Source organism: Protopterus annectens, chromosome 14.part0 (genome assembly GCF_019279795.1).
Source record: "Protopterus annectens isolate FY-2018-M chromosome 14.part0, PAN1.0, whole genome shotgun sequence".
Classification (NCBI taxonomy): Eukaryota; Metazoa; Chordata; order Ceratodontiformes; family Protopteridae; genus Protopterus; species Protopterus annectens.
The window spans coordinates 415551793-415570825 of NC_056748.1; the positions used below are offsets into that span (position 1 = coordinate 415551793).

Genomic DNA, 19033 nt, shown 5'->3' on the forward strand with positions numbered 1-19033 from the left:
CAGAGCAATTCTTGGATCCAAGGATACAAAGATTCTCTGATCTGAAGCAGACAAGAATGGACAACTTGGATCCCAGGGCTCTGAAACCTTGACAGGAGTTAAAGGAAGAACTGGTAATGGAAGTGTTGTGGATGTACAGGCCTCCTGACCCAATGGGGTAGGAGCCGAGAAAGGGGTAGGCTAGCTCTGTGCTGTGAGGATCTTTCCCACTAGCCTCTCTACATCTTCTTCAGTCAGACTTCTAGAAGACTGACAGAATATAGCAGATGGAGATATAAGTCTCTACAAAAATGGGGAAGGTACTCTTGAGGGAACTGGATCCAGTGATGGGGAGTACCATGTCATAGACAAAACCGGCAAGGTTATCTTGTGTCTGATTCAAGGTCGTTGGATCCAAAGAATCTTTGCTTTTCAGAGACTTTGGATCCAAACTCTCCATCAGATCTAAGGACAGCTTTTTTGACATTGTCGGATCTGAGAAAAGAGATGGATTCGAGAGTTTTGGTTTCTTCTTCACATGATCTGATAAGACTATAGGGTTCGAAGAAGTCCTTTTTACTGATTTCTCCAAGGACCTGGAGGATGCTTAAGAAGTACTTAGAGGAAAAATGAGGTATCTTCTTTGGTTTCTCTTTAGATGCTCCAGAGATAGTTTCATCAAAGGAAGAAGGCAAGAGACCCTTTACTGTAAGTTTATTTCTACGATCTACCAACGGTCTAGGATTGAAAGCATGAGAGATCGCACAATTTTTCTGGAGGTGGAAAGGGCCTAAGCAAAAATCACAGAGAGTGTGTGAGTCAGAAAGAGGTATCTTCTGACCACACTTCCCACATTTTTTTAAAGCCTGGTGGGATTTTCTCCTTGTCACCATAACACACAATCAGCAAATACCACAACAAATGAGCAACAGACAAAAAAGTGAGAATACAATTACTATATACACTAGAAAAGATTAGAAATGACAATTTTTTTAAGATATGAGAAAGACGTTGAAAAACTACCCAAGAAAGCTGTAAGATTAAGTGACTGTATTAACAAAGGGCAAGGGAGAGAAGAAGAAAAAAAGAGAACTAGAGAGAGAGAGATTAACAACAGTATCACCAGTACACTAATACAAAGGAAAAAATTAAAGGGGAGATAACTTTAGAGAAAAATTATGGAAAATTCACTTATCTGTTTAGTATCTTGAGAGACAATGCAAAAAGTACTATAAATGTAGATGTTCGAGTGTATTCACTGTTGCAGTCATCACATTTGGGTTATCTGCCTGCAGGTAGCCCTCAGCCAGCCTGAATACCAGAGTTTTCGGATTTCTGCGTCAGATGCTGCCTCTTCTTCCATGACGTCAGGGGGTATAAAACATGTAGCCAGTGCCATTACATCAGTTTTTCTTGCCCCAGATGTCAGGTGCCCCCACAAAGGGAAGCAATTAAATGGTATAGTGAACCCCCATCAAAAAGCAAAGACACAGGAAAAAATAAATATACCAACCAGAAGAAGAGGTAGAGCCCAGAGAAGTCAGGGGGCTGGAGGGAGGGTACCCAGTACTGAAACTTTGAATGCACTTGAACATCTACATTAATGGTAAGTATACACAACTGTACTATGTTCTTCGTGTTTCACTGTTGCAGTCATCACATTTGGGTTGATTCCCAAAGCTAAGGAAGGGAGGAGGAAGTTAAAGAGCATTAGGGCCAGCTATTAATCCCTGCAAGACTGCAGTGGCAAAACCAGCTGTGGATTTAGAAAATATAGGCAAGTGGTAATGCTTGGTGAATGTATGAACAGAGCTCCAGGTGGCAGCTTTTAGTATGTCCCTGGTAGGGATCCCTCTGAGAAATGCAGCAGATGTAGATGCAGGTGGGATGTGATCTTATCCCCTGTGGGCTAGGTTTGCCATGGTGCTTGTAGCAGAAATGAATGCAATGGGCTATCCATTTTGAAATGGTTTGCTTTGAAATGGCCTTCCCCTCTGCCCCTGAAGCAGTGCTAACTAGCAGCTGCTCAGATTTTCTGATAGGCTTAGTCCTGTCCAAATGGAATCTAAGTTGCCTGTGCACGTCCAGAGAGTGCAGTATTCGTCCCCCTTTGTTTTGTGGATTAGGGAAAAAAGTAGGCAAATGAATAGACTGATTTAGAGCCACAGAAGACACCACCTTGGACATAAAGGAAGGATTAGTCCTGAGGGAAACCCTGTCAGCATGGACGATAATGAAGGGTTCCGCTGCCATGTGGGCCTGTAATTCGGACACTCTTCTTGCTTAAGTGATGCTTGCAGAAAGGCTGTTTTCCAAGAAAGGAATTTCAACTCTGCTGTAGCAGCTGGTTCAAAGAGGGGAAGTGTGAGATTTTCCAATACAAAGTTAAGGTCCCAGGCTGGAGTGGGAGCTCTCCTGGGGGGGGGGGGTCTTAAATTGTTGGCCCTTCTAAGGAATTGCTTTAGCAAGGGGTGAGAGAAGAGGAGTGGCTCAGTATTATAATGTGCTGAAATGGCAGAAGCATGAATTTTAATTGACGAGAAGGATAGGCCCCTGTGGAGCATTTCTGTTAAGTACTGTAGAATATGAGGTAAGCTGGGCACCATTGTGCCCATTCCCTGAGCCAGGTTCCAGGAGCAGTATCTTTTCCACTTTTCAGCATAGGATTTTCTAGTACTAGGCCTCCTTGCCTCCAGAATGACATCTAGTACCTGCTTACTGAGGGATGCTAAGGGAGAGCTCAAGGAATAAGCCATGCTGCAAGGTTAAAGGTTTAAAGCTGAGGGTGCAGAATCTGGCCCGCCTGCTGGGACAGCAGGGAAGGGGTCTAAGACAGGTGCCATGGTTGCAGCAGAGTCATACTGCACAAGAGGGGGTACCAGTGCTGGCGTGGCCAGTCTGGTGCAATCAGTATTGTCCTTGGCTTGTCCTGTTTGATCTTTAGTAGAACCTTCGAGAGGAGAGGCAGAGGGGGAAAGGCATAAACTGAGAGGCTTTCCCAGGTAAAGAACAGAGCATCCACTTTCCAAGCTTGGCTGTGGGGAGTTCTTGTGCAGAATTTGTGCAACAAGTAGTTCTGAGGGGAGGCAAACAGGTCTACCTCTGGCATCCCCCATTTGTTCCTCAAGAGGTTGAATATTTTGGGTTCTAGTTTCCATTCGTGTGGGTCCATGAGATTCCTGCTTAAGTCGTCTGCCAGTGAATTTAGTTTGCCTGTCAGGAACTGAGCTTGCAGGTGTACTTGGCAGCTCAAGGCTGTGTTCCACAGAGCCATGGCTAGTCTGCATAGGGGGTACGAGTGGGTTCCCCCCTGCTTGTTTATGTACCACATAACTGTGGTGTTGTCTGTCGTTACCAATAGCTGTCCTGAAAGAATACGGTCTTTGAAGGCTGTCAGAGCATTCTGTACAGCTAACATTTCTTTTTGATTGATATGCATGTGCATCTGTCTCGTTTGCCCTGAATGCACTGCCCTGCCATGTGAGCCCCCCATGCATAGTCAGATGCATCTGTTGTTAGGGTTTGGGCAGCAGGGGGTAGAGTGAAAGGGAGTCCCTTGTTGTGGTAGCAAGCCTCTGCCCACCAAAGGAACTCTGTCTTGATACAAGGAATGATAGAAATTATTGTTTCCAGGTCCTGAGAATGTTGACACCATAGGCTTTTTAGATACCATTGGAGTTTCCTAATATGCAGTCTCGCATATGGAATTAGTAAAATGCAGGAGGCCATCAAACCCAGGGCTTGCAGTATTTTCCTTGCAGATAGCTGGGGTTTTGTGGCCAATAGTTTGAAGTAGGTTGTCAGATAAACTTTTTTCTCCGGAGTGAGGAATGCCATCTGGGAAGAAGTGTTCAAGCTTGCTCCCAGGAATACAATCTGTTGGCAGGGTACTAGGTGAGATTTCTTTTTGTTGATGGTGTACCCCAGTGAGGTTAGAAGTTTCTTTACGAATGCCAGGTGTTGTAATAGCAAGTCCTGGCTTTCTGCCTGAATCAGACAATCGTCCAAGTATGGGTAAATTTGAATATTTCTCTGCCTTGGAAGGATTAAGGTTAAATCATTGTGCCATTTTTCCACAGTGGGGTGGCTTACTACTCCCTGCTTTGGAGGTGGGAGCCTCCCACTGCTTAGGTATGTGCATAGCCTGAGACTGTTGCCTAGGTGGTCTGCTGTTCCTGGGTTTGGACTGAAAAGGCCTAGAAGGGACTGGAAAGGACCATTTCTTTGAAGGCAAATGCCTACTGAATCTGGGAGGCTGTACTTGTAGGAAATCTTTAACAGTTTGCATAGATTAAGCTTTTTCCTCCATCCTTTTGAGGACTTCTTCTGCTTTGTTGCCAAAAAGGCAGTCTTGGTTTAGGGGAGCATCCAGTAATTTAGCTTTTACATAATCTGGCAAGTTTTGTTCCTTAAGCCAAGCATGCCTTCTAAGTACAGACCCAGTGACAGCAGCCCTACAAAATGCTTCTAAAGCGTCAAAACCACATTGTGAAGTATGCTTACCAACTTGTTCTGCAGAATGCATTAAATCCTGTAATTCTTTGTGTTCAGTACAGTCAGGAATCAATATAATTTTCTGTTTAAGTATCCCCATAACATGCTGCTGATACTTTAACATATGAAACTGGCAATTTAAAACCCTAATGGCCAAAGCAGCATAAGTGTATACCTTCTTACCCCATCTGTCTAAGGCTCTAGAATCTCTATCAGAAGGGGTAAGATTTTTGGCAGTAGTAGCCTTAAAGCCTTTTGGTCCTTGGTAAATGGTCTCTAGATCCACAGAGGGATTCTTGAAGAGGAACTTGTGAGAGTCAGGTACTCTGTAATACCTGTCAGGTTTTCTGGGAGCTGGAGGTAAAGTGTCTGGGGAAAGGCTAGATTCCAGGAAGGCATCATCTACAGTGTCCAGAACAGGAGGGATAGCTAAAGGCCTGTGTTGAAGTAGGAGTAAGAATTCCCTAAGCCTCTTTTTAGAGTCAGAGTAATCCTGGCTTTCCCAGTGGAAATGCTCCCTAAGAGTGTGCAAGGTTTCACCAAAAGAAAAATCTTCTGGAGAGGAAGCAGAGGGAATATAATCCTCTGCATCAGAATCCTCATAAGTAGATAAGGGCAAATCCTGGTAATCAGAAGGAGCAGATATATCAGATTCTTGGTCAGAAAAATCAGAAAGAAAATCAGTTCTAGGTCTCTTACAGGGGGAAGGCCAGCTTCCCCTAATTAAGGTAATAAGGTCTTCATCCATTCTAAGCATTTGTTTTTTTTAGGCATATGGGCCTGAGCCTGTGGTTTGGTCATTGGTTTTCTAGGCGTGGTGTGAGTTTTAAGCCTGGAAGAAAACGATGGTGTCGGTTTAAAATGCAAGTCTCTAGGCCGGAATACACCCTCAGAACCCGGTGCCTGCACAGCGGCTCCGGACCCATCCAAGGCAGAGATATCCACAGGTTCCATAGTCGAAGAAGCATCTCGCGGCATCCGAATGGGTCTCAGTAGAGGCCTGCGAATCAGAAGTAGTGGGTATCAGGGGCTGCGAAAATGCCTCACTGAGTGGACAGGTGACTAGCTTAACGGAAGTATCATCAGTAGTTTTTGACCTATGCGGTCTGTCTCTGTCTTTATCCTTACATTTTTTCAGAAGATCGGTAGTCAGATGGGTTAACAAAGCCATTTTGGAGTACTGAGACTGAGTATGAAAGTAATTGGCTGCAAAGATAGCCCGACAACGAACAGTTCGGGGTTTGAACAAGGCACAAAACTGACAGTGAGGGACGTCGTGGTCTGGGCCTAAACAGGGAATCCAGTAAGAATGAAAATCTCTATATGGTATTTGCTTTCCACAGGTAATACAATTGCTAACTTTTACTGACATCGGTTGGAGCAAGAAAAAGAATCACCAATGGGATACTTATCTTTTTTTGAAGATTTCGGATCTGAAAATCGAAAACGAAATTTTCAGGAGTCGGCCGACCAGCACTTGGAACTGCTTCTGCTTCGGGCACCGCACGGCAAGAAAGACAGATGTAATGGCATCGGCTGCTTGTTTTATACTCCTGACGACCTGACATCATGGAAGAGGAGACAGCATCTGATGCAGAAATCCGAAGACTCTGGTATTCAGGCCGGCTGAGGGCTACTTGCAGGCAAATAACCCAAATGTGATGACTGCAACAGTGAAACATGAAGAATATCCACATCTTTCACCTGGAGGCGGCAAACAAGATCTAAGGTAATGGGGGTTGATGCATTCTGAGTAAGGGAGAAACTTGAGAGTTCAAGGTTGCAACAAGCTTTTAGAGAGGCTGAGTCAGATCTGAGTGCTCAGATCAGAACCCATCAGTTGAGGACAGAATGAAAACTGACAGCATCAGATCAATTGCTATCAAGTCATTAGCCAGGGGGGGATCACCCTAGATGTAGCCGGGCCAGACCCAAAAGCCTTGTCAAACACTGACTCTTCTTGGGAAGAGGGGTTGAAAGACCATCCACCTTTTTGCTTTAAAGGTTCCAGAATTTTCAGGTGGTGATCTTGGGGACCCTTCCACTTCACTGAAGTCAAGTGTCCTCAGTGAGAGATTTCTGAGGAGAATCTAAATGTCTCTTTTGCACATTTTTTCATGGGGACCTCATCAATGGGTTGGTCTGGTGAGGTATTAGAAATGACAGGGAAGGACTGACTGGAGGCTTGATAGGGTCAGTTTTCCCAGTGGGATAGAAGTGAGATGCTCAGATCTCATATCTGACGGTGGAAAAAAAGATAGGATTTGAAGGGAGCAACAATGTCCTCTCTCAATGTAGAGTGAAGGCTCTCTCCACTACCTCAAAGACAAATGGTCTAGTTGAAACAGAAGCTGGTAGCACTGCAACCAGAGACCCTTGTGCCAATGAGCTCTAAATCCTCCTTGGCCCCCGTCCCGAGGAAGGAGTTAGACATTAGCTGTCCAGCAAGAAAGCACCTAAAAGAAAGTACGACTCCAATAACCTCAGAGTCAAGCCCAATCCCCTGGAGCCAGTGCTAACACTTCACCTCTCAGAGTCTTCCTGCTCTGAAATGATCAGAGCCAGATGACTCAGGAACATGGTCGGAGTCGAAGAACAACCTGTCGTCAGATTTGACGAGGACTCCCTCAAGGGTGTCAGATTCAAGGGTTCCAAAACCAAAGGACAGACTGGAGAAAGAGATACCACTTGAGGGTCGGTGGAGGGCAGGGACATGGGTCCCATGGGAGATGGAGACAGGATTTCCGCCCATCTGGATCTGAGCTCTGAGGAATGTCCTCATTATCCTTCAGACAAGCTCATGGATGAACAAAAGGAAGATTTGGTAGATAGTGGCTTGGAGTGTCTTTTCAGGGTCTCCTGGAGAAAAGGTGAATGGAGTCGAGAAGAGATTGGCTCTGGCGAGTATCAGGGTGACAGGATCCAAGGTGACTTAGACTTTGACTTTGAGGAGGCCGGATCCAAGGGTGTCGGATCCAGTTTTTTTGAAATGGTTAAAAAAGGCTCAGAGTTCAGAACCAATGTTTGTGAATGGTCCTGAGACCTTTTCCTAGAGTCCTTATCCTTTGGAGCCAATTCAAGCTTCCCTTTTTCAGATCTCTTAAAGGGGGTTTGAGCCCCAGCAACTATAGAAGAGGAAGTAGAAGGAAGAAGGACCTTCAACACCCATTTACTCCTCTTATCACCAAGATCTCTAGTGTTAAAATCTGCACAGATAGTGCAGTCAGTATCTACATGGGACACGTTGAAGCAGTAAACACACTTCGTGGGGGCATCAGAAGCAGGAATCTTATGCCCACAGGAAGTAATTTTTTAAAACCAGTTGGCTCATTTGCCATGACTGTTAAAGAAATATTGGAATGGAGAAGAGTTAAAAATACTATATACTAATATATATATATATATATATATATATATATATATATATATATATTTTTTTTTTTAAGGACAGGAGAAGAAGTACCAACAATGGTACAAGGCAATACCCTCTAAAGGGTAGGAGAAGGGAGATAGGATAAAAAGAGAAGAGTACCAACAAAGGTACTCAGTAAAGTACCCAAACAATTAAAGGGTAAGAAAAAGCACTACTTGACAGACAGAACCCAAGAACTAGAGGCTAAGGGAGGACAGGTGAAAGGATAGGTAAAAACAGTCCAACAGAAGAAAACTTACAAATCTTAATGAATGAAAGAACACCTGAGTGCTCGAAAGAAGGCGATATACTTCTGAGCAGTATGGTAGCAAATGAGATCTGGGGTATGGTAGGTTAGTGGGGTATTATGGGTACTAGAAGAAGCTCGAGAGTTGGATGCATGAATCTAGAGAAAGCGGGCAAGCCAGATCACAGGTCAAATCCATGACTCATCAGCTGAGGAACAAATAAAAATTACAACAGAAGATAAAGAGGTTAATCCACCACAGAAATCAGAAACAACTAACAAATGCATCTTGTTAGAGGAGTACTTTACCCAGGAACTGAAAATCTCAAACTTGAAGTCTAGTATTGATAGGATGAGGTTGAGAAGGGGTCAATTCTTTTGCTGATGTTCAGTCCCTGATATTAAGAGAAAATTCCCTTATCAAGGGTATCAGAACCTGTCAGAGATTTGGGATGCATGGCTAGGCTTAAAAAGGCCCTTGTGGTCATTAGCCTAGTAAACACCTATGAACCTATGCATCCAAAAGGAAAAGAAGGGTTTACTGGTTACTAATGTAATTGGACCACTGGTTACTAATGTAATAGGACCACTACTAACACTAGGTTTAGACCAAGCCGTCGAATACTTTAACAGTACTCTCACTAATGTCCTTAATATAGTCGCACCCATTAGAGTCAAAGCAGACTATGCACCATGGCTAAGTAGGGACACAATAGCCCTACTAAATGCTAGAGATAACTCTTGGAAAACCCGGAAGGGGGATAACACTAGCTTATCCAAACAAAACTACCAGAAACCAAGAAATCAAGCCAAGAACCAAACCAGACTTGATAAACAAAACTATTTCCTTAGTGCCCAAAACAAACACGCAAAACATCCTCAAACGTTCTGGCATGCCATCAACTCCCTACTAAAACCAGGTAAAACTACCACTCCCACTCCCAGCTCTACCAATAAAGACATAGCCTTCCAATTTAACCACCACTTCACAGAATCCATCCTATCTTTATCCTCCCAACTATCCAAAAATAACCATTCATAAACACCCTGATAATATCCCTTCCTTTACTCTCTCACCAGTCCCTACCTCTACAATTAAAAAACTCCTCCAAAAACTTAAACCTACCACCCTTGCTGCTGACAACTTATCTGCCAACTTCTTAAAAATAGTTGCTGAATCCTTATCTTACCCTATTTCCATCCTTATCAATCGCTTCATACAGGAAGCTTATATCCCTCAGTTATGGAAAGTATCATATATTACTCCTCTGCACACAGGTGGGAACTCTTATGATTCTTCCAACTACTGTCCCATAGCCATCCTATACCCCTTATCCAAAGTACTTAAGAGATGTATTCACTCCCAACTTATGCAGTTCCTGAACTCACACAGTCTCCTCTACTCTACATAACACGGCTTCCGTCAACACCATAGCACAATAACCGTTCTCCTCTCTTTTACTAATATGGTTAAACACAGAAACAACAACAACTTTGTATCTGCAATATTCTTAGACCTATCCAATGCATTTGACATGGTGTCACACACCATTCTACTAGACTCCATGACCTCCCTGTCCTTCGCCCCTTCCACTATTGCCTGGTTCAAAAGCTATCTCTCAGATTGCCTAGCAATCTGTCCACTGGCAAGGTAAATTATCTCCCTTACTTCCAACTACTATAGGTGTACCATAAGGCTCAATATTAGGCCCACTTCTCTTCTCCATATTTACTAACAATCTTCATACCTCCAACCAGCATGCTACACTTACACAATATTTAGATGATTCAACTCTTATCTGCTCTGCACCATCACTCACCACTTTACAACAACTTATTCAGGAATCCTTTACCTCTGTGGAAAGTTGGATTACCCAGATCCAACTTATCCTAAACCCCAACAAGACTAAATTACTACTATTCACTCCAACAAAACTAAAGCCATCCATCTACCATTTATAATCACTTCCAAAAATGGTACTAGCATCTCTCCCACTGATCACGCAAAACTGCTTGGTGTAGAAATTGACAAAAATCTACTGTTTGATGTCCATATCTCACAAACAATTAAAAAGGTCCACAAAAAAATGGGTACACTATATAGACACAAGAAATTCCCCTCTGATCAGGCACGAATTACCCTAGCACAAACTCATCTACTGTCCACCCTAATGTATGCCGCACCAATCCTGACCCAGATAAGAAAACCGGATCTTGACCGACTCAAGTTATGTTACAATAAAACTGTCAGGTTTACAAACAACTCCACCTTCAGAACCCACCACTGTCAGGCTTTAAGGGGAACTTCAATGGCTAGAACTTCCCCAACTACTCAATTATCACCAACTAACAATTGCCTAAATATTGTGAAATATTCTAATAAACCCCATCACTAAGCCAACTTCTTATCCAGTACGTATCAAATCGTCCTCTCTGCTCTTCTGACAAATTACTCCTCTGTATCTCTAAAGCTAACAACTCTGAAGGGAAAGCATTCTTCTCTCATAACATAGCTAGAAAATGGAATAACCTTCCCCCTACTCTGACCTCTGCCTCTACAACTACACAGTTCAAAAACTCACTTAAAGCACACCTGATGAATTCCTGGCTATGTCCATGCATCACATAACCCTCTGTTTCTTTCACTACAAACTTCTACCTATACTATTAGACCTACTGTTAATCTGCTACAGTCTCAGGAATCTCTACTGCTGATTTCAAATTTTAAAATTTCTGTATGTTTAACCAGGATTTTCTGATTCTGTATTAATGTTTTTCATAGTTGTATATATGCTGTACCTAGTATGATGTGTTAAACTATCATCCAAAAATCCAAACTCATGACTAAATCAGTAAAGTCCCTGAACAGTAAATCAGTAAAGTCCCATAACCTAGCTGGTGACTCTCTTTTCACTAATACTATAGGAAGGATATGGAATCAGCTACCCACTGATATCACTCTAACCTCCTCCTTACCTCTGTTCAAACAAAAAATCAAACTGTATTTCCAAAATCACTGGCTCTGTTCCTGTTGGACTCCTGACTAATTTCTTCTTTCCCCTCCACCACTAGAACTCTACACTTTACTTAGTAAATATACTTATTCCTACTTCTTATTGCCCTGTTACTATCCTCTCATGCTCTAACCTACTCCTCCTTTCTCTCTCCCCTGTCCTCTTATACACATTCTTACCCTTCTCCTCTCCAGACTATTTCTTCTTTCTCTCTTCCTCCTTTTTATTCCCTTCTTATCTCCTGTTTTACTTCTCTTCTTCTTATTTCTTTTGAAACCTTCTTGCTAATCCTAAATTTTCATAATGCTTTATACTGAACAACAATTTTTGTAATGCTTTTTACTGAACAACAATTTTTTTTTTATACTATGTTCCTTAGATACTTCATGTATATTTATTTTTTGTTTAATGTTACTAAATGATAATTCACTTTGTACTTAATTATGTACTCTGTAAATTGTCCCATTGAAATATAGTATGAGTGGAGCTTTTCTCCTCGGGCCTCTACTGAAAATGGACATATATCCAGCTAGACTAGCCCGGTTAACAAATGTAAAATAAAATAAAATAAAAATAAAACTTACTATGTAGCTTTTCTCCCTGGGCCTCCACTGTAAATGGACCTGTGTCCAGTCGGACTGTCCCAGTAAACAAATGTAAAATAAATAAATAAAATTAAAAAATAATTGGAGAAGACAAGTTTTAAGCTTGACAGAGTGAATATCTAGGTGATGCTTGCCATGGGGGAAGAGGCAGGCACCCACAGGGACTCTTCCAAGTGATGACACAATTGTAGCAAGAACTTCTGAAGCCTGTAAGAAACTACAGAAATTACCTTTGCCTTGTGTGTTTGGCATGTGGCACTGGAAGGGGATGCAAACAAGTTGCAACAAAGTTTACCCCCACATATAGAAACAAGTTCTGAGTCACCAAAGTCTGAGGGACCCTTCAAGGAATCAGTAAACATGGACTTGGCTTAAACTAGGGCTTACACTACACTAGGGAATAGGATTCAGCTAAAAAAGGAACTGGAATGAATGGCCTATTTCCATACCCTCACATCTTTTTCCCAGCAGAAGGGATAAGAATACTTTATCTCTTGCTGCTGATATACCAAAACATTCATTCAAGTGAATGGCAATCACATCCTTAGGAAGGAAGTCATAAATGTCTAAGAGATTAAGAAGTACTGCTCTTATCACCAGAACTCTGATGCGTCAGGTGGAATCACAGGACATCCAGACACAATGAAGTCTCTTCCCATTGTAATATTCTAACCCCTATGCCAGGGTAGACACCTCCATTAGAATTGCAGCCATCGTAGTGGGTTTGTTGAAAGGGATTCATCTTGGCTAAGGTGATATCCATCCACAATTAAGGGTGGTACTTGCATGCTCTAAATAGATGAATGCCTTGTGACACAGAGACTGATATTAGAGACCACTAGTCCCTATGTGTCTACTGGAGTGCCCTCATGTGGAATCTGGCATGGGAGTTCATTAAAATGGATGCTGTCATTGGTTCCATAGTTTTGAGGCAAATGGCTGAAATATTGCTAGAGTTAAGTGTGATGACTTTGAACTAAAAATATAACACATGATTCATTGAAAGATGAGCCTGGGAATGAACGGTGTCTACACTACACCAGATGAATATGAACAGTTTAGATGAATTCAGCTATGATTTTTCAGGCTTCACTCTAATCTATAAAGACTGGATCATTTTGATCAGAGACTCCCTTTTGATAGTTAATATCTGAACTGAAGGAGTAGCTAGGAGCCAGTTGCCTAGATAAGGGAAGATCTTGGCCCCCTGTAACCTCTGGTTAGTTGCTTCAACAAACATGCGTGTGGTAAATACCTTGGGAGCCAAATGAGAGACCAAATGCAAGTGTTTGGAAATGGCAATAACTGGAACCAACCTGGCAATGTAAATGCATCCTTGACTTAGTGATCTTGATGTGGAGGTAGGTGTCTTGGTGTCCAAACAGCACATCCAGTCTCCATTAGATAGACATGGAATGACTGACTGTACTGTGAGATTGCAAAATGCTGTGGATAAATGTATTTAGACCACTTACATAACAACTGATCCAAGCCATTTTTTTTAATTTTCTGTACCAAAAACATCTTACAATAAAACCATAAGCATTTTTGGTCTGTTGAAGCCTCTGAGATGGATTTTTACTAAGGAGTCTGTGGTAATCCCCCTTCCTTGCAGACACTGCTGATGGGGCAGAATGTTGGGCAAGAGACAAGATGGTGGGGCAGGATGAGTTTGGAAAAGAATATTCTGTCCTCTAGACATCACTACCCTTATCCATTTGTGTGGTGTGATTGACTTCCATGCAGACTTTTTTGAGAGACAAACTAGTCCAGCTAGCCAAGAAGGGGACAGATTAGCAGGATTACAGCTTCCAGGGGTTTGCCAAGGAACCTTGGTTTAGGCCCAAGACAATGCTGGAAATATACCTGATTATTTGGTATGATCCCAGCCTGTTGACTGGGGATCTTGCTGTATGTTGTGCCTGAAGACATCTGGTTCACCTGATTCTGGCTCCTCAGAAAGAATCGACACAGCTTAAAATTTTGTTCCACAGATATGGTGGTCTTACTTTCCTTCTTCCTATTCTGTAAGTGTGCCACAATACTTAGAGCAAAGGCATATGGACCAGAAAATGTTGACTTAATAAAGGTCAGACTGGTGCCCTTGGTGAGGTCTTTCAAAAAGAGCTACACATGCTGGTGCTTAACAATACAAGGTCCCATTATTCTGGCTGTACCTTCTTTGGGTTAATGGCAAATGCACACAATAAGATTCCTCATGTTAGATTTGAGGTCAGGAACAGCAGTTTATCTTTTGTGGGACCATCTATCAATACTGCAATCATACTGTGCATCTTAACAGTAATGTCATGCTCAAAATCTACTATAAGTTTAACATAACTGAGCACCCACAAAACAAAGCTGACAAATGCACTCACTGCCCTAGCCTTCCCATCATTTTCTAATTCCTTGTCAGGGGGATAACAATGAGGACCTGAGCAATTAGATAATTTCAAAGGACTGCTGCCAAGATCAGGGTATCATGCCTGGGAGTCTCAAAACAAAAGCCCACTCTCATACAGCTGAAGGATGCCGTTGGCCTATCACAAAATCATGTTATTAGATCGGTGTTTCTCCAAACCACTTTGATAGCTTTACTGAAGATGTCCACCAAAGTTAATGCTACCAATGAGGATTGCTGAACAGACATTAAGGCCTTCTGGAGCCTCCACTGCCGGGATGATACTGCGTTGGTGGGTCACCCCCTTGTACTTATATATTAGTTCCAGGTATCCCTCCAAACCTGAGGTCATATGGTAGGAAGCTTGGGATATGGCATCCTCCTCCATTTATATCTGGAATTGGAGACACCAGAGGGTAATCAATGTGCTCTCTCTTATACTGGGCCTTCTTAGGTTTCTTTGTGGGGGGGGGGGGCATTTCAAAAAAGAGTAGAAGAAGTTCTTTGCTGTAAATGTCATGGTGGGAAATGATCAGAAGGGCTACAGCTTCTCTGATCTGCTACTGAGAGACACGATGAAAGACCAGTGTCTGAAATTGTAAAGCAGACTCCTATGATTGTACAAGTTCATGGGAGTACCTCTCCAACATCAAGACCTGCATCAACACTAAGATGCCAGGTGCAGAAAACTTTAGTGTTGGGTAAATTAGGCCCAGCAGCAACAGTGGCTGGGTGTAGACGCTGAAGGTGAGAACTCAGTACCTGGCATTGGCAACAAGACTGCCACTGATGCCAAGAACAATGATATTAACAAGGTCAGCTTTGTAGAGATGCCTGCTACTAGGTGCACTGACACATAGCCATACTGTCCTAATTAACACCACAACAGCCAGTACAGGTATGGGTCCATTGCTGAAATCAACATTAATATGGTTGTGTATGGCATCCTCAGGATTGGAACCATTTGACAAAATTATGGCGCTGGTGAAGAAACGGGGTGTAACCTTGATAATGATGAAAAAATGCAATGGAATCTCTGCCTTTCCCAGATGAAGAAGGGGTAAGGGCAACAGAATGTGTTGCCTAAGCCCTCAGCAGGGACTCTGACAACCTTTCATAATCAATGACATAAGATGCAGGAGAGAGAGAGGGCAATTCTGGGTATAGATTGCTTGAAGCTCTTGAGAAATTGGAGAGATACTCCTGTGAACTTGTACAAACATAGCAATCAGCTTTACAGTTTCAGAGTATCTAACACTTTTATATTGTTTCTGAATTTATTCATCCATAGTTAGTGGGGGAAGATGGAGAGACTTGGCTAACACATCTCTGGCTGACAAAAGAAGAATGGGTGTTACATTTTTAGGATGTGCCATCAAATCCAATTCAGGGCCCAATGGCCTGAGGAGAAACTGAAGAAGAACAGAACGTGCAGCAGTCTCTTTTGCAGAGACAAGGTGTTCAATTAGATAAAATTTAATTTGCTGCTTTACACTATTCATGGTACATTTATTAAATGTTCTACAAATGTGGCACTTGTAAGTATTATGGGAATCCCTAAGGCAATATAAGCACATTGTGTGCTTATGATGGGGAATGGTAGATTTATTACATTTTCTATAAATGCAACAGTTGTAATTGTTATGGGAATCTGCAAGGTACTATAAGCATATTGTGTGCTTATGATGGGGCATACTTTTCCTCCATCAGGCATATCAATGGAAGAAATGTTATAAATGAAAATATGGGAGAAAAGTATTTGAAGTTTTAAGCAGTTACAGAGGGAAAACAAACAAAAAACAAAATGGTTTGTACCTATAATTTTGAGAAAATCATCACAAAAAGTCAAACAATAATGCTGGGGTTGTTTTTCTTTATCCAGCACTGAGTACACCAATGAATATCTGGAAAGGCTTATTATCATAGTGCACTATGGGACCAAAAGTTAATGTTTAGCAAATTGGGAAAGCTTTAATCACTGAGCAGTTCTAATGCGGGCTGACCTTAATCCTGTTCTTATGGAAGATAAACCTCTTCTGTCAGACAACACTACTACAGTGTCCAACAGCTGCAGCAAAACATCTAGAATCTGAGGTCATAAAGGCAGTCATACAAGTAAGGAATGTTATTTGTTGCTTCCTCTTGTATTTAGGACTGGATCTAAACATTTTGTAAATATTTTTAGTCTGCTGTTAAAAAAAAAAATTGGCTGGCCCCAAAACGTATTGGATAGATTAGACAGGAAAACAAGAAGGATGCTTCATGCTCACCAAATGATTTTTAAAAATCAGTGCATATCAAGATTATATATTCCCCATTCTGAAGAAGGTATGGGCTTCCTTGAAATTGATTACATGCACAGATCCGCAATTGTGGGACTGCACACATATCTGCTGATGACCTCACAAGACCCAAACATAGTGAAAGTTTTGAAACATGAGAAGAATAAATCTAAGATGACTTCCCTGCTTAGTGTAGCAGAAGCATATCGGCATCAAGCAGGAATGGAAATCAAACCAGTTGTTGTTGTTGTTCTTTTGGCTTTTCCCGGTTAGGGGTCGCCACAGCAAAACTCCGGTCCGCTATTGATTGGCAGTTGATTTTTTTATGGTGCTGAGGTGCCAGCCCGACGCCCAACCTTCAACGAAGGCACGCCCATTCACGCATGTCTTTCGAACGCCACTCAACCGCGGGGAGGACATGCAGACTCCACACAGAAGGTGCCCCAGCCGAGAATCGAAAGGGAGAATCTCTTACTGTGAGGCGACAACGCTACCGCTGCACCACCACGGCTATATAAAAATCAGGAAGCAACTGAATGTGCCAAAAAACAAAAGAAAGAATATAATGTGAAGGATCAGATGAGAAGGCAAGAAATGTGGAAAATACATATAGTTGTTAAGTATAGAAAACTTCTGGAAGAACCTCATGTTGATCAGGATCCAATGCAGGAATGGTAAAGGAAAGGCAAATTCAAACCAAAAGATGAAAGGTTAATAATGGCGGCCCAAGATAGTGTGCTACGTACATGTTGGTTTACAAAGTCCATTGAACATGTGGGATAAACAGACAAATACAGGTTTTGTAAAACAGAATTGGAAACAGTTGCACACATCACTGTTGATTGTGACATACTAATGGCAGAAGGACTGTACACTGAAAGGCACAATAATGTGGCAACACTGTTGCACTGGGGATTATGCAAACGTTATGGTATTGAAGTGGCTGAAAAACACTGGAAACATGAACCACACAACATCATAGAAAATGACAGTCTACATCATATGGGATCACGCATTACCAACAGTTTAAAAGATAGATGCTAGAAAACTGGATATAGTGGTCCAAGAAAAGAAGACAAAAGTAGCATTGATCATTGAAATCACTACACCCAGTGACTACAGCGTCTTGCATACACAGAGACACAAAGTCATAAAATACAAGATTTGCAAGCAGAAATGACAGCAATGTGGAAGAAAGATACCCAGACAGTTCTAATAGCAGTAGGTGCAACGGGTCTTATAAAAACGAATCTACAATCATATTTACATATGTTACCAATACATGTAACTCCATACAAATTGCTGAAGGAGTCATTACTGGGCACATTGCAGGTGCTGCGAAGAGCACTTTTGGCTGACATCAAAGATTGAAACAATACTAATTTCATGAACTTTAATCATACTTTCACTTAGGAATGGGGTCCATTTCTGTCATGGTATTAGAAACCCAAAAGATTTGGAGAAATTAAAAAAAAAAAGTAAGGAACATTAGTTGTTGCTTTCTCTTGTATTTAGGACAGGATCTAAACATTCTGTAAATATTTTTGGTCTGCTGTTAAAAAAAATTGAAAGACTGCAAACTTGAAATGGAAATGTGAAGCTTGGAACTTCATACATTTTCTGTAGGAAAGTCTTACCGGGATGTGTGGATACGCATCATCCACATCCAGAGTTGTCATAAAAGAATTCTGTTCTTTGAAGTGCAACCAAATATTTAACATTATCATTTTACATGTTCTCTGTCCCAGTGAATTGATTTAGAGTTTATAGGTCTAGCACATATCTCCTCTGTGTTTCTTTTAGCAAGAAATAGTCTTGAATGAAAGTATGTCCCTTCTAATGGTCTGGGATCCAAAGTTTTGCCTCTCTTTTTCCAGAAATTGTTCTGTTAACCTAAATGTAATCTGTACTTAATGATATGAAATATGATGTATAACAGGAAAATTTAGATGTCACATGCAGCATCTAAACAAATCACAAACATTTATAATTCCTGTTTGTGGCAAGAATTTATTTTTCATAAGGGCATTTACTTAAGGAAACCATCGCTGCTGATTGAAAAGATGTCTGTGCAAAATTAAAAAAATGCACAGCTGACAGAAGTACTGAAAAAGACTGAAAGAATAAATCGCTTCAAAACAAGACAGTTAATAAAAAAAACAAACAAACAAACAAAAGATAAACAATCACACCAAAGTTATGAGAATTGCCAGAATTCACCAAACAGCACCCTGGGATTGTCAGTTCTGAGCTAGACATTCAATAGGCCTGGAAACTTTCAACACAAGAAAGAGCTAATGAAACATGTTTCAGCAATGCATTATGGAGTTATGCTGGGCAAGCACCTGGGAAAGTTGCATGTGCCTGGGAAAGTTTTGTGTACCAAGAGGTTCTCAACACAAGAGAAGGATGTACTTTTTATTCCTGCAACCAGAGTATATAATATCAAATATATTATTGCAATATAGTAAAAAATGATGAGAACAAACAAAGAACATTATGTGCATTTCTAGACAGATTATTTTTATCTGGCCAGAGGCATGGTAAAGGCAGCACTCAGAAGATAATCAAAAGTGCACTGTCTTCAACAAACAGAAGC

General features: G+C 41.6%; 1 protein-coding gene across 2 annotated transcripts in view; it reads right to left on the minus strand.

The window, feature by feature from the left end:
* FANK1 (fibronectin type III and ankyrin repeat domains 1) overlaps positions 1-19033 on the minus strand; it is a 1042588-nt gene that overhangs the window by 54228 nt on the left and 969327 nt on the right. The gene's annotated exons all lie outside the window — the stretch shown is intronic.